General features: G+C 36.2%; 1 long non-coding RNA gene across 1 annotated transcript; it reads right to left on the reverse strand.

Moving 5' to 3' along the window:
* Positions 1-6,500: 6,500 nt before the first annotated feature.
* On the reverse strand, positions 6,501-11,848 carry LOC121109634. The gene is made up of 2 exons (XR_005857334.1): positions 11,719-11,848; positions 6,501-6,785 (listed from the first exon to the last, which is right to left on the reverse strand). It is a non-coding gene; the product is annotated as an uncharacterized LOC121109634 (long non-coding RNA).
* Positions 11,849-12,237: the final 389 nt, after the last annotated feature.

A 12,237-nucleotide genomic window follows, 5' to 3' on the forward strand; every position in this document is an offset into this window, starting at 1 on the left:
ATTTGCCAAACCATAGAGCAACTCTTCGCTCTGCACTGTTCCTGCCATTACCTGCATCGCTGGGAGCAGTGGCCATGTCTGCATGTCTACTTGCCATACAATATCAACCTTTTTTCCCAGCACTTAGTCTTGTGATGAAGCATGAATGATAAACCCCAAAAGAAAAGAGACAGATGTCTGTGAATTTCCTAATCTCCTCTCCTTCCCTGTATTTACGGCCTTATTTGAAAAATCTGTTCACACACCTGTAGGAGTGTCCCTAAAGTCACGTTTGTGACAATAGTACTCACAGATATCCCACATTCAGTAATGATCCCCAACAATAAGCTCTATTCTGGGCACCCAACTGTATTCAGCTTATCCTTTAGAACCATACATATGACCACACTTCATTCCTGTCTGTTGTACATATGTACCCTTTAGGGTGCATAAAGGTAGCGGTGTTTTTGGTTTCCCTATGGATAATATAAGTTTTATTTTACTTTAATCAAATACACTGTGATCCAGCATTGTGGCAGGACTGCATGAGAGTAGATGTCCAGGAGAAACACAAGTAGATGGTGTGCTCCCTGGATTAAGTAGTATTCAAACGGCGTCTCTCTCCAAAATGTTAAGTTTTATGAAAAGATATGAAAGATACAGCTTTTTTTCATGCAAAACAGAACATCCATAACTTTTCTCTAAGCACAGAAAGGCAATATGGATACCTATAGCAACTAAATATTTCCATTCTGCTCCTAGTAACTACTTTGAAAAATTAAAACCATCTCACTGTTGCACTGTTTCCTACTATTTTAGTAATCTACACAAGGACAGGAGAAGAACCAAAATAAAATTCTTTTAAAATATACCTTCTATGCGAGGTGTCAAGTCCCAGTCAGATTATGAAAGGGATTAAATAACTTCAAAGGAAAATTAATGCAGGAAGTCGATTTTTAGTATCAGAACCTGGTCTGCCTAAGTACAAACGTTATAGTTTTCTTCAGATCTCAAAAATGTTTATTTCTTTGCCTTCCACCAGCGCATATTTGTGCTAGATGAGGAACATGTGGCCATCAAGGAATGGATCAGTTTTTGTCCAGATAAACACCTCCACATTTGTTTGCAAGACAGAAAATACAAGGAAGGTAGATGCTGACAAATGATAAACTGTCATCATTTTACTGAAAATATTCAGTAATTCTCTTGTGGCTGTTTATAGTCATGCTGGAATTTAGCAAGATTTACCAACCTGGTGATATTGTCTGCCCTGTGGAAAAAAAAAATAATAAACTCTTTACATGTCTCAAGTGCTTTAAAGCAGTGAATATAAATGCAGCAAGAACTGAATGTTCCAATTTTTTTTAGCATCTTTTTAAATCTCTGATTATCTATTCTCTGTATTTTAATCTCTGTCATCTTATGTTGCAGTAGGTTTGTGTTTTCTGAACACAATCCCAAGCTTAATTGCAGGTAGCCTTATTCTTTCTCAGACTTCATCCATTTTGGATCATTCATAGAACTTTACTGCCTCATTAAAACTGAGCATTATAAATTAAGTTTATTTTAGGAGCCCCAAACTAAGGACATAGTGCATTGCTAAGGAAATCTAAACAATAAATTGAACAAATAAAAGTTAGGACTATTTATTGGTTTTTATGCTCCTGAAAATAAAGTAGGACCAGAATGCCATCTTTTTTAGATTTGAAGGAAAGATCTCGTCCTGAACAAATAAAGTAACAATTGAATTAAAAACAAAGTGATTCTTTTTACTGTTCTTTAATTAGAGCATAATTACGGTTATTTTTGTCATACCAGATTTTCTCAGACTCTACAACTTTTTTAGAGCATCCTGACTTCAGAGCAATTTAAATAACTGTTAAGTATCCCACTACAGGACTTATAGTATCACTTTCTAATGTGCGTTTCCTGTCAGTTTTCTTTTAGAAAGAACCAGAGGTTCCTCCTTCATAGTCCTCTTCTTTGCGCAGATCGCTTCTCCACATCCTCACTGCATTCAACCAATCTCCTGAACCCTGTTTCAGTTCTTCTCCAGTCTGCCAGACACTGAAAATCCACCTTAGCCTCTTGCTCACTCCTCATTTAAGCCATTTCTCTTGTATTTGCTTCTGTCTATGCCCCTTCTTTATTAACCTCAACTGAACCTCACTGCAATGTCCATTCTGGGCCCATAAACAGTCCTAGCCTCCCCAGACCCTATCTTAATGCCCAATTCCAAGCAAACTGTCTCTCAGGATTTTATGCCTAATATATTTCCATAGGAACAAGCAGATGGGATCTTCTGATCCGGATGCCTTTCCATTTTACTATTAGAAAAGGATTCCTAAAATAAATCAAAATCCAGACAAAAATTAAATAGTTGCTTTTCCTGTTGGAAATCTGTTCTACACTTTCTTTAACTTCCAGACAAATTTCTAGATTCAGTTTATACTCTTTTACTTTGAGCCAATATTATCCACACTGTGTTAACTGATTTTCCTATAAACACCAAATACATCATCTCTCTGATTTTCACTAAACCAAACAGTGCTCTTCTAATCTCCCTCTGCTAAGTTTCCATTGTCCCACTCATTTTAATCCTCCTCCTCTGCACCTGTTCAAGTCTGGATTCATCTTCATTAAGCATAACCATCCAGAATTGAATAAAATATTGCAGACAAGTTTTTACACATTAGCACTAATACTTTCCTATCTGTATTCAAAATGCTTCATCTCAAGCTTTCACATATATTTTCGAAGCTGTGTCAGACTGATGCCTCATATATTCAGAGAACAAATTAATAACTCCCCATTTCTTTATCCCCATAAATTGTTGAGTTGATAAATTCCAAATTTATTGATGAAATCTGTGTTATTCATCCTTAGCTCCACTTCCAGCTACTGTACTGAATCCTACCTCTGCTACACTAGATGCCAGTGATATTCTGAAATGTATCCTGAATGATATTCTCACTGTTCCTGAATATTTTCAGTACTTCACAACTGCTTCTTATCAGCACATTTAGCACACTGCCATTCTTGTTGTCAAGGTCATTAATAAAAATACTTAATGAGTTCTTTCTCAAGACTGATCTTTGAGGAGTAGTCAGTCAGACAGATGTTCTTTCAGCACAATCTGGAGCTCCCTTCTCCAGAATTTTCCTTACTCATCTTTTAATTCTTGTATAAAAAGTGCATCTTCTAAAGTTTGACTAATACTTTCCTGTATGACATCAGGCTGAAAACAAGACAGACAAAGAAAATGTAGTATCTCTAATCTGTAAAATCAATTTCCTAACAAAGAAAGGTGGAAAACCAGTATGTTGTGAATTATCTGTGGCAGAATAAGGTTATATTTTATCCCATTTTCACTTTCTTTATTCCTCCCATGCACATTTCTGCTAAGACATAACAGAGCAGTGAAGCCAAACAGGTAAATGTTATTACAGCACTCATCCACACTTCACACACTGGTCCAGTCACAGAAAACTTTTACTGTGTTTGTTATTTTTTTTGTCATATGGTCAGCATCTCACACATTATAGGTTTATAGCTATCAGCTAGCTCTGCAAATGTGCAAAATCAAGAAGCACTGATTGGGCTGCAGTGAGAAGTATTCAACACATTCGAAAACCAGGCATCAAAGTAGGAAGAAAGATCTGGAAAATGTTGTGCCTCCTACTTCACACAGGCAATGTGTAGTACAAGAGGATAGAGAATCCCACTCCTGAGGCCAGAGAATTATTCAATTATTTATCTTTTATACGTCATTTTCTCCACCTCACTCTTGACAGAAACCAGATGAAACTGAAGACCAGCTCATGGCTCTGAAAAAATGAGTTTGACAAATATTCATGTGAAGCTGAATCTGGGATTTCAAGGACACACCATTTTCATTTGGCGTCAGACCTTGAACTGGAGCCCCAACCTGCCAACCTGTACTCCAGCTTGCACCAGCTGGCTCTCCAAGAAGGGGAGCTTACATGCAGGTCTGGGGCATGCTTCAAGTCTGAAAGTTGCACAGACAAGCACTTGTCACTGGCCAAGTTCAACGTGACTCATCAACCAGCCTTCAAAACAGCATCCCAGCAGGCTTGGTCCCAGCCTCCATACCACCACACCTCACACCACTCTGCTCTTAGCATCTCACCACAAAAACAAGATCAGTGTTGTGCAATAAACAGTTAGAGCTCAGTGTTGGGGGTCTCTGTCAAAGGTGAAGAAAACAGCTGGGGAAAGAATGGATTAGACATGACTGGATAAGACCCCAGACTAGAACAGCTTGCATACCAGTAGCTCAAGCATTTGAAGAAACTAAAGCCCTCCTTTATGCACAGCTAGAAAAAAGATATCACTCACACTTGGTCTTGCTCTCCTTAAAAAAGAAAGAAAGAAAGAAAGAAAGAAAGAAAGAAAGAAAGAAAGAAAGAAAGAAAGAAAGAAAGAAAGAAGGAAAGAAAGAAAGAAAGAAAGAAAGAAAGAAAGAAAGAAAGAAAGAAAGAAAGAAAGAAAGAAAGAAAGAAAGAAAGAAAGAAAGAAAGAAAGAAAGAAAGAAAGAAAGAAAGAAAGAAAGAAAGAAAGAAAGAAAGAAAGAAAGAAATTCTGACACAAGTATTGTGAAAATAGCAAAGGAATCTTGGGCAGCATGAACAAGTAGAACAGCCTGATTTTCAGTGGTTTGCCCAAAGTCAAGCAGGAAACCTGCTGGCAGGATTTTTTTTCCCCCAAATTTCAGAGATAATTTCACACTTTGTTCACACTTTAAAAGAAAAATAAAAGCTTTAAAGATGGATGAACTATTCATAGTAAATAATGTAGTCATCAAACATAGACTTCTAGTCACTGGATGTATTATCAATGAATAGCTTGATTTTTATGAATATGCTCATTAGTAGTAATTGTTTAACAAATGATTTATCTGAAAAAATTTCATCCCCTGAGTTGTCTCTTATCTACTTGCTGTCTTTGATTATTCACTAGATGTGGTACATGATTACTTTGCTCCCTCATAGAACAAGTGAAATATTATCAGTAGCTATAGACACTTTCAGCATGAATATTCATTTGTGATTGTGTATGTTATATGACTTGTCATTAAAAGCATCCATCATCCCACTACGAGTAGTATCTTGACTCTTTAAAATTAAATTTAATTTATTGTGGCATCTCTTAATTAGAAAGGTTACTTTAAAAAGACAATTAAGAGATTACCTGTAAATGTTAATTCATCCCTTGTTGCAAATATTTTTCCTTTTAAATACACATTTTAAATGCTGCTATGAACATAAAAATTGGCTTTTTAACTCTTGCACAGACAAACACATGCTGTAGCATAGGTTATGTTCAGACAATCAGCATGGCTGTGCTGAAACCCAGAGATCTGACAATAATGTGTTCATGTATGCTCTGTCTCCTCAAAAGAATTTACAGTGTAAGAGATTAAGAGTGTGCAAAAGATAACAGAAAAAAAACACACATGGAAAAATCGTAAACATTCACAAGAAAAGCCGAGAGACCCAGGAAATAGGGAAAAAAATGACAAAGAAAACAAAGTGAATTGCTGCAGGCAGTTAGAAATTGCCACAACAAAGAAGAGCTTGTGACAATTAATGACCAAAGAGAGAAGGACAGAAGGTAGAAATTCTGCTTGTGACTTAGACAAACCAAAGGAAACTTCAGATCCATGTAGATGGCTGGCATTAATTTGTTTGTTTATGCTAGAAAATATTTCATATTTCTTTAGTTATTATTCGCATTATCCAGAAATACCACTCTGAGAGCTACTTCAGTGCTACTTTAACTTCTTCTCTAACGTGAAGTAAATACCTGCTAAACGTGGCGTATTGAGTGACAAAGCGACAATAACGGACCACAATGTGATTTCTTAAGAGTGTTTATACTATTTTGGTACAATAAATGTTTTTTGGTGTCTGTGCTATCCATTGTGAGCAGCCCTTCAAAAATGTGTACTAACATTAAAAAAAAAAAAAAACTTCAGAACCCATTAAAAAAATGTGTATCTCTGCTGGGTGCCCCTGAGTTTCAGAGAGTGTTTATAAGAATTGCATAAAATAGTTCCATACAGTTCAGTAGGAGGTTGAGAGTCTCTTATGTAGTCACTAATTCTAATAAGAGTATCGATTTTTTTTATGAACCGGGAGAAAATGAAGAATGTTATGTGATAAAACCTTTTTCATCCATAACATAGCAAATACAAGAAATAATAGCAAAGCATGGGTACAAAATAAAAGTGTATCTTGGGAAGATGTTATCTCCCATTTACTAAGAGGAGAGATGTTACCAGCAGCAATTACTATGTAGAAGGTAACAGGAAAAAATAGAAGCCCTTCTCACATTCCTCATCAATAGAAGAAAAAAGAAGTTTCACTCTAAGTATACATATGGTAAAATGGAATAAGCCAAAAAGGACCCAATAGATCTTCAGGAAAAAAAAAAACCTGCTCATAACTTTTCAGAAAAAAAACACCTGGGGCCTATTATGGAGGAATACAAGACAGAAGTCTGCAAGTTGGACTACTGTATTGTATGTAGATGAAAGTACTTGATGAGCAGGCATTTGGAGCTTGACCTTAGCATCTATGGAGAATCCTATCAAAATTTTTCTCTGCTTCAGGAGGGAAGTTGGACCAGTTAAACTCCAATGGTTCCAAATTAAACCATTCTTTGATTCTGTGAAGACTTGCTTTTTCCTTTTCAACTTTAGCATTCAGATTATGAAGATATCTCATCCACGGACTTCAAGAGAAAATGTTCACTATTTACAAGTGGAAAACCTCCCCTGATATCTGAAAACAGAAAATAGAAAAAAACGTATTAAAAAAAGAAAAGGTGGTTGAAAAAGCTGTTGTGAGAAACTAAGGGATCCAGTGTATGTACACTACCTAGAAGTAAACTGGGAAAGGTCCAACCAAGAATTTGATATGTTCATGAAGTTAGTAGAGACACAGCAAAGAATGATAACATATTTTAATGCTTAATCAGAGTTACAGTGAAAAATAGAGCACACGCATTACATGAAAGAAAATAACAACAACAACAACAAAAGAGTAAACCACTTTTGGATGGAGTTGAAGTATTTGTGAAAACACAAAATCATTTTCCAAAGGACTGTAAGAACAGAATGGATTCGCAAGAACAGAAGTGTATGTACTCTTCAGAAAGAAAATGATACAGCAACAATCAAGGCCAATATAATAGCTTCAATAAGGATTATCCAGTAAAACATTAGGTCCAAAACTTTGAATACAACCTTGAATGCAAATGGAGCATGCGTTAATTTTATATGTGACAGTAGACATCAGGCCCAGTTACATATCAAAGTCACAATCAAAAACCAAAAAGAAAACAAAAGCAGAATACAGGTGGTAAATCATCACTGGACAGCCTACTTCTAGTATGTGTATTTGTGAGTTAGTATTTAAAAGATGAAAAATCTTGAAATGTTATGTAAGTTGTCTCCAGTCATGCTTCCCAAGATTCATTTTATTTAACAGCTTGAGTTTAGGACTAAAATCCCAAAAATTTCAAAAAAATCAACCTTTCAAAAAAGGTTATGGTACTAAAAGTAAAGTAAGTTATGCATACATCTCACTGTAAGTTACTGCTGTCTGGCTCTTCTGTTCTAATATAGACACTTGAAATTTCCAAAATATAGCTGAAGCTACGCTGTCCATGCCCATCTTTTTATCTATATATTATTCATAAAACACAGATTGAAGACAAATTGCCTCAATAAATTTTGTTATTTCATGCAACAGTGGGTTTAACATTGTTGTTCTCATTGTATTGGCATTGTTGGAAAGATATTTGATTGTTGTAATGTTATAGAGGAGAAATTTTTGTCAGTTGAGTACCATGTAGTTTATTGCTTTTAGCTGATGTTCCCCAGCCACCAGATATCCTATTTAAAAATCGTAATCATATGAACTCCTTTATAATTAATGATTACTACTTTGTAAAACTCCTTAACAGAATCTAATTGACTTCATCAGAATTTTCAGCAGTTCTTTCTGTCCTGGAATAGAAATAGATACAAATTTCTCCCTCTGTAGATTAGCAATGAAATATGAGACTTTGAAGAGAAGATTTTCATGAATTCTCACTTTAAATACTGCACCATCAATTACTAGAAATTTATTGGCTTAGAAAAAAGTTTGAAGAATGACATTGTTGCTGATGGTACAGAACTCTGCAGGAAAAACAAAAACTGATCAGCTGATTTTGTCCAAATCAGCAGTACTGTAGAAGAATTCTATGAGAAAAAAAAAAAAAAAAAAGAGTTTTCTGTATTTTTGTTAATATAATGCCATGTGGATAGATGTGAATGAACGAGATTCGAAATGGAATAACATTTCAAGACCTGAAAATACTGAAGTAACTTGTACTACTTTCTTCAACAGTCAGGATACAACTCTAACTGGATGGTGACACCCGTACTCTAAAAAAGTTTCTTGTCTTTCTTTTGAGTTTCCAAATATACAACAAAGGGGATGGAGGAAAAAAAAAAGAGATAAATATAGATGCTGATAAATTTAGGAAATGCCTTCTGGCACATTCAAAAATAGAATGCAAACTTCTGACTCACAGGTCTGCATCCTGGCCCCATTCAGGTTGGATATTAGGGAAAATTTCTTCTCTGAAAGAGTGGTCTGGTGCTGGAATGCTTTGTCCAGGGACGGGGTTGAACAATCATCACCCCTGCTGGTGTTTAAGAAAAATATAGATGTTGTACTAAGGAACATGGTTTAGAGGAGAAATATCGGTGGTAGGTGAACAGATCCTGGAGGCCTTTTCCTACCTTTGTGATTCTATGAACCGCACTGTATTCCTAAGAGTGTTTTTTTTAAGTTGAATAAATGCATATTTCATAAGTATTAATCTTGCAATATATTGTGAAATTGTCAAACTCACTTTAAGTGCTACTAGGAGTTTACTTTGTTTTTATACATTTTAAAACAATAATACCTATAATAGAGCCCAGGACGTTACATAATTTCATCACTAATACTTAGTATTTTATAAATCAGGGATAATCTGAGCAAAGCTATGAAAATCTTTGAAGTGTAAGCAATTCAGGTTCTGCTAGGGTATTTATTTTGTGTATGAGAAAACACAGAAATGCCAAATGATACAGGTTGCTTTCATGAATGGAGACTATTAATGAAATCACGTTATTATGAATAAATCAGTCCTAGTTTAATATTTTTCTAACATAGAGGAAAAGTATGTGTCCGTCATTATCCATCTCTCAAATGTTATTGCATTTAACATGTCTACAGAGATTTTATTATGTTTTCTAAACATATATATGGTTTGGTGTCTTAAATGCATGTTCTGTGTTGTGATTTGAACAGGCAGGCAGCTAAGCACCACAGAGTTGTTCCATCAGTTCCTACTCTCAGTGGGATACAGGAGAGAATCGGGAAAAAACAACAAAGGCAACGTGTACTCTGGGATGATCTACCCAATGGGAATAAACCACTCTTTAAAAGAGTCTCCTAACTACACACAGAAACATTAAGTGGGCAACAAAAAGACAGAAAAAATCTTGCATTTAGTTCAATATTAATTATTGAGAACAAACTTAATCACAGTATGAGGAAAAAAATGAAGACTTTCTAAATGCCAGTGTATTAGAACAGTGCTCTGGTAATCATCTAAACCATGTTGACTACTATGATTTTGTTCTCCTTCACCTGCCTGGAATGAATTCCACAATTAGATGCTTTACCACCTTCCCAGGGATTGAAGTGAGACTGGCCAGGCTATAGTTCCCCAAGTCATCCTATTTGCCTTTCTTGAAGAAAGGAATGACATTTGTTTTCCTCCAGTCTTTGGGCACTAGTCCCTTTTGCCACAATTAAGGAGACTATAGAGTGGCTTCACAATGACATCTGCCATTTCCTTCAGCACTCATGGATGCAACCCAACAGGGCCCATGGTCTTGCATGTGTTCACCTTGATCTCCCACAGAAGGTACACCCTCCTTGCTTCAGTCTTTCATTGTGTCTTCCAGGACCCAGAAGTCCCAAAGGACAGTCTTGCTGGTAAAGAGTGAGGGAAGGAGGGCATTCAGTGCCTTGACCTCTTTGTTGTCAATAACAAGCAAAGAGATATTCAGACTGCTTGCTTATGAGAACACCTTTCATTTATTTGCTGAAAGCTCATAGAAGGAAGCATGCAAATCAAATGTTTAAACAACAGATATATTATAAGGAATGAAACAACAAGAACAGTGAAGGATATTGTTGCTTTCACCACTCCCAAGCTATTGGCAGCCTGGTAGCAAAGGTCTTAAAATATCAAGCACTACCCTTCCAACAGAAAAATCACAGTATGGATGTAGTGGGCATGTTTTTCCTTCCATCAAAGCTCAGCATAGAGTAAGCTCAAAAAGTTTTCTTTAATAATGTACGTGGAAGAAAAGAATTATCACGGGAGCTTTTTACTCTGACTGACAAACATTTCAGCAAAAGCTACACTTCTACCCTCAGAACCTGTAAAACTACAGATAAATATTTCCTGACCTGTAAGAGTATTTGACCTAGAGGCATTGTGTACCACAGAAAGTGTTTGATTATCAGCCTAGGGGTGTGTAATTCATTGGCAGAGATGGAGACTGATTTACATTTCTTATGTGGAAACAGAAAGAAATACAAAACTGCATACCCAGTATGTTCTAGACTTTATGCTTTAATAGGGCCAATTTAGAATTGCTGTAAATAATTATGAATCAAATCAGTAAGAGAAAAAAAACAAACAGAAGTATGTGAGAGATGATTGGAACTAATTCACATTGTACTCAAACTACACAATCCGAAAAAGTGGAAAAAATAGCCACACTGCTTACAAAGCAACCTACTAAAGGAAAAAAGCAAGCACAAAATTATATTTGTTATATATACGTAGGCATATGTATTTTTAAAATGGAACGGAGGGAATATATCCATAACCACTCAAAGTGTTCTGACTGTCGTTCATTATTTTAAAATCTGTATAAACATATGGTAAATTCTCAGCATAGCACCCATAATAAGATTTTGATGAGAATACTCTTCATCCTTCTGTTTAATATTTATGAAATAAGCATTTACTTAGTCAAAGTAAGCCTTTAACTGAAGCAGTGTGGTTCTATGACCAGAATGAAACGAATATAAATAATGTAAGTTTGAAGCTAAGCATTACAGAAATTGTATAAAAGGAGAAACATGATAAAAAACATCTAGCCAGCAGAGTTAGAAGCAAATGACACTTAACTAAACTAGGAACAAAAGGAATCCTGAAAACAGTGTCAGTCCATTGCTTTTTTATAATAATTCTGCTCTTTTCTATCCAGCCTCAGCTTTAAGTAAGACTGTGACAGTGATGCTGTCTCTGTGCAGAGGCAAGTGGTAGAAATCTGCTTAATGCAGAAGAGGCCAAAGCGTCTATCAGAAATATGCTTCTTCAGTGGTGGGAAGATGCAGTCAAGACCTGATGATGAGCATTACACAAATGGGCAAACATTAGCAACACTTTGGTCACCGCTGCTGCTTAACGGCTTCCTTATTAGGTGAAGTGTTTCTAAGTAAGCTCATCCAGGCAACCTGTACTTTACGTCAAAGAGCTTACTTCTGTTGTCTTGAGCTCCCTACTGGTAACTGGATCTTAACCTTTTATTTACTCTGCAGACTTCTCATACAGAGAGGACTCGTGTAAGATCTTGCATTCCCATCTCACCTACAGCATGTTGGCCAGACTGCTGGAGAAGAGCTGCCTTGTTAGCCTGCCAACAAAATGGTGGACAGACAAACCTAGAAGTTCAAAGAACTGACCTGCAGAATGTTGAATGCCTGGCTCCTTGGCAACCCAAATTCTCACGTAAATCTGGGAAAACAAACCAGAAGGGGTACTGTGGAGCGAGGAACACAAGGGCCATGTAGTCCTCAGCTGCTGGTCAAAGAGACATTAATTGCCCCCTGAGCCACAGATTCTCAACCTTTCAATTTCCAAGAGGCTTTCTTGGTCTGCAGTGGTTTGGTTCCAGAGTTAAAAAGGAACAAACGTAAATCCTACGTTAAAAAAGTCATCTGTCAGAGGGGTCTGACATCATCTAGAGGAAGAGGCAGGCTGCAAGAATGTTACTCTAATGAGATAATTTAACCTCTAGATTCTGTAATGAGGAAAACAAAAGAAAAACCAACACAGGACGCAAAGCAGTTTTAAAAGAAAACAGCAAATCATCAGGAGTATTATTAC

Source organism: Gallus gallus, chromosome 2, assembly GCF_016699485.2.
Source record: "Gallus gallus isolate bGalGal1 chromosome 2, bGalGal1.mat.broiler.GRCg7b, whole genome shotgun sequence".
NCBI classification, from domain to species: domain Eukaryota; kingdom Metazoa; phylum Chordata; class Aves; order Galliformes; family Phasianidae; genus Gallus; species Gallus gallus.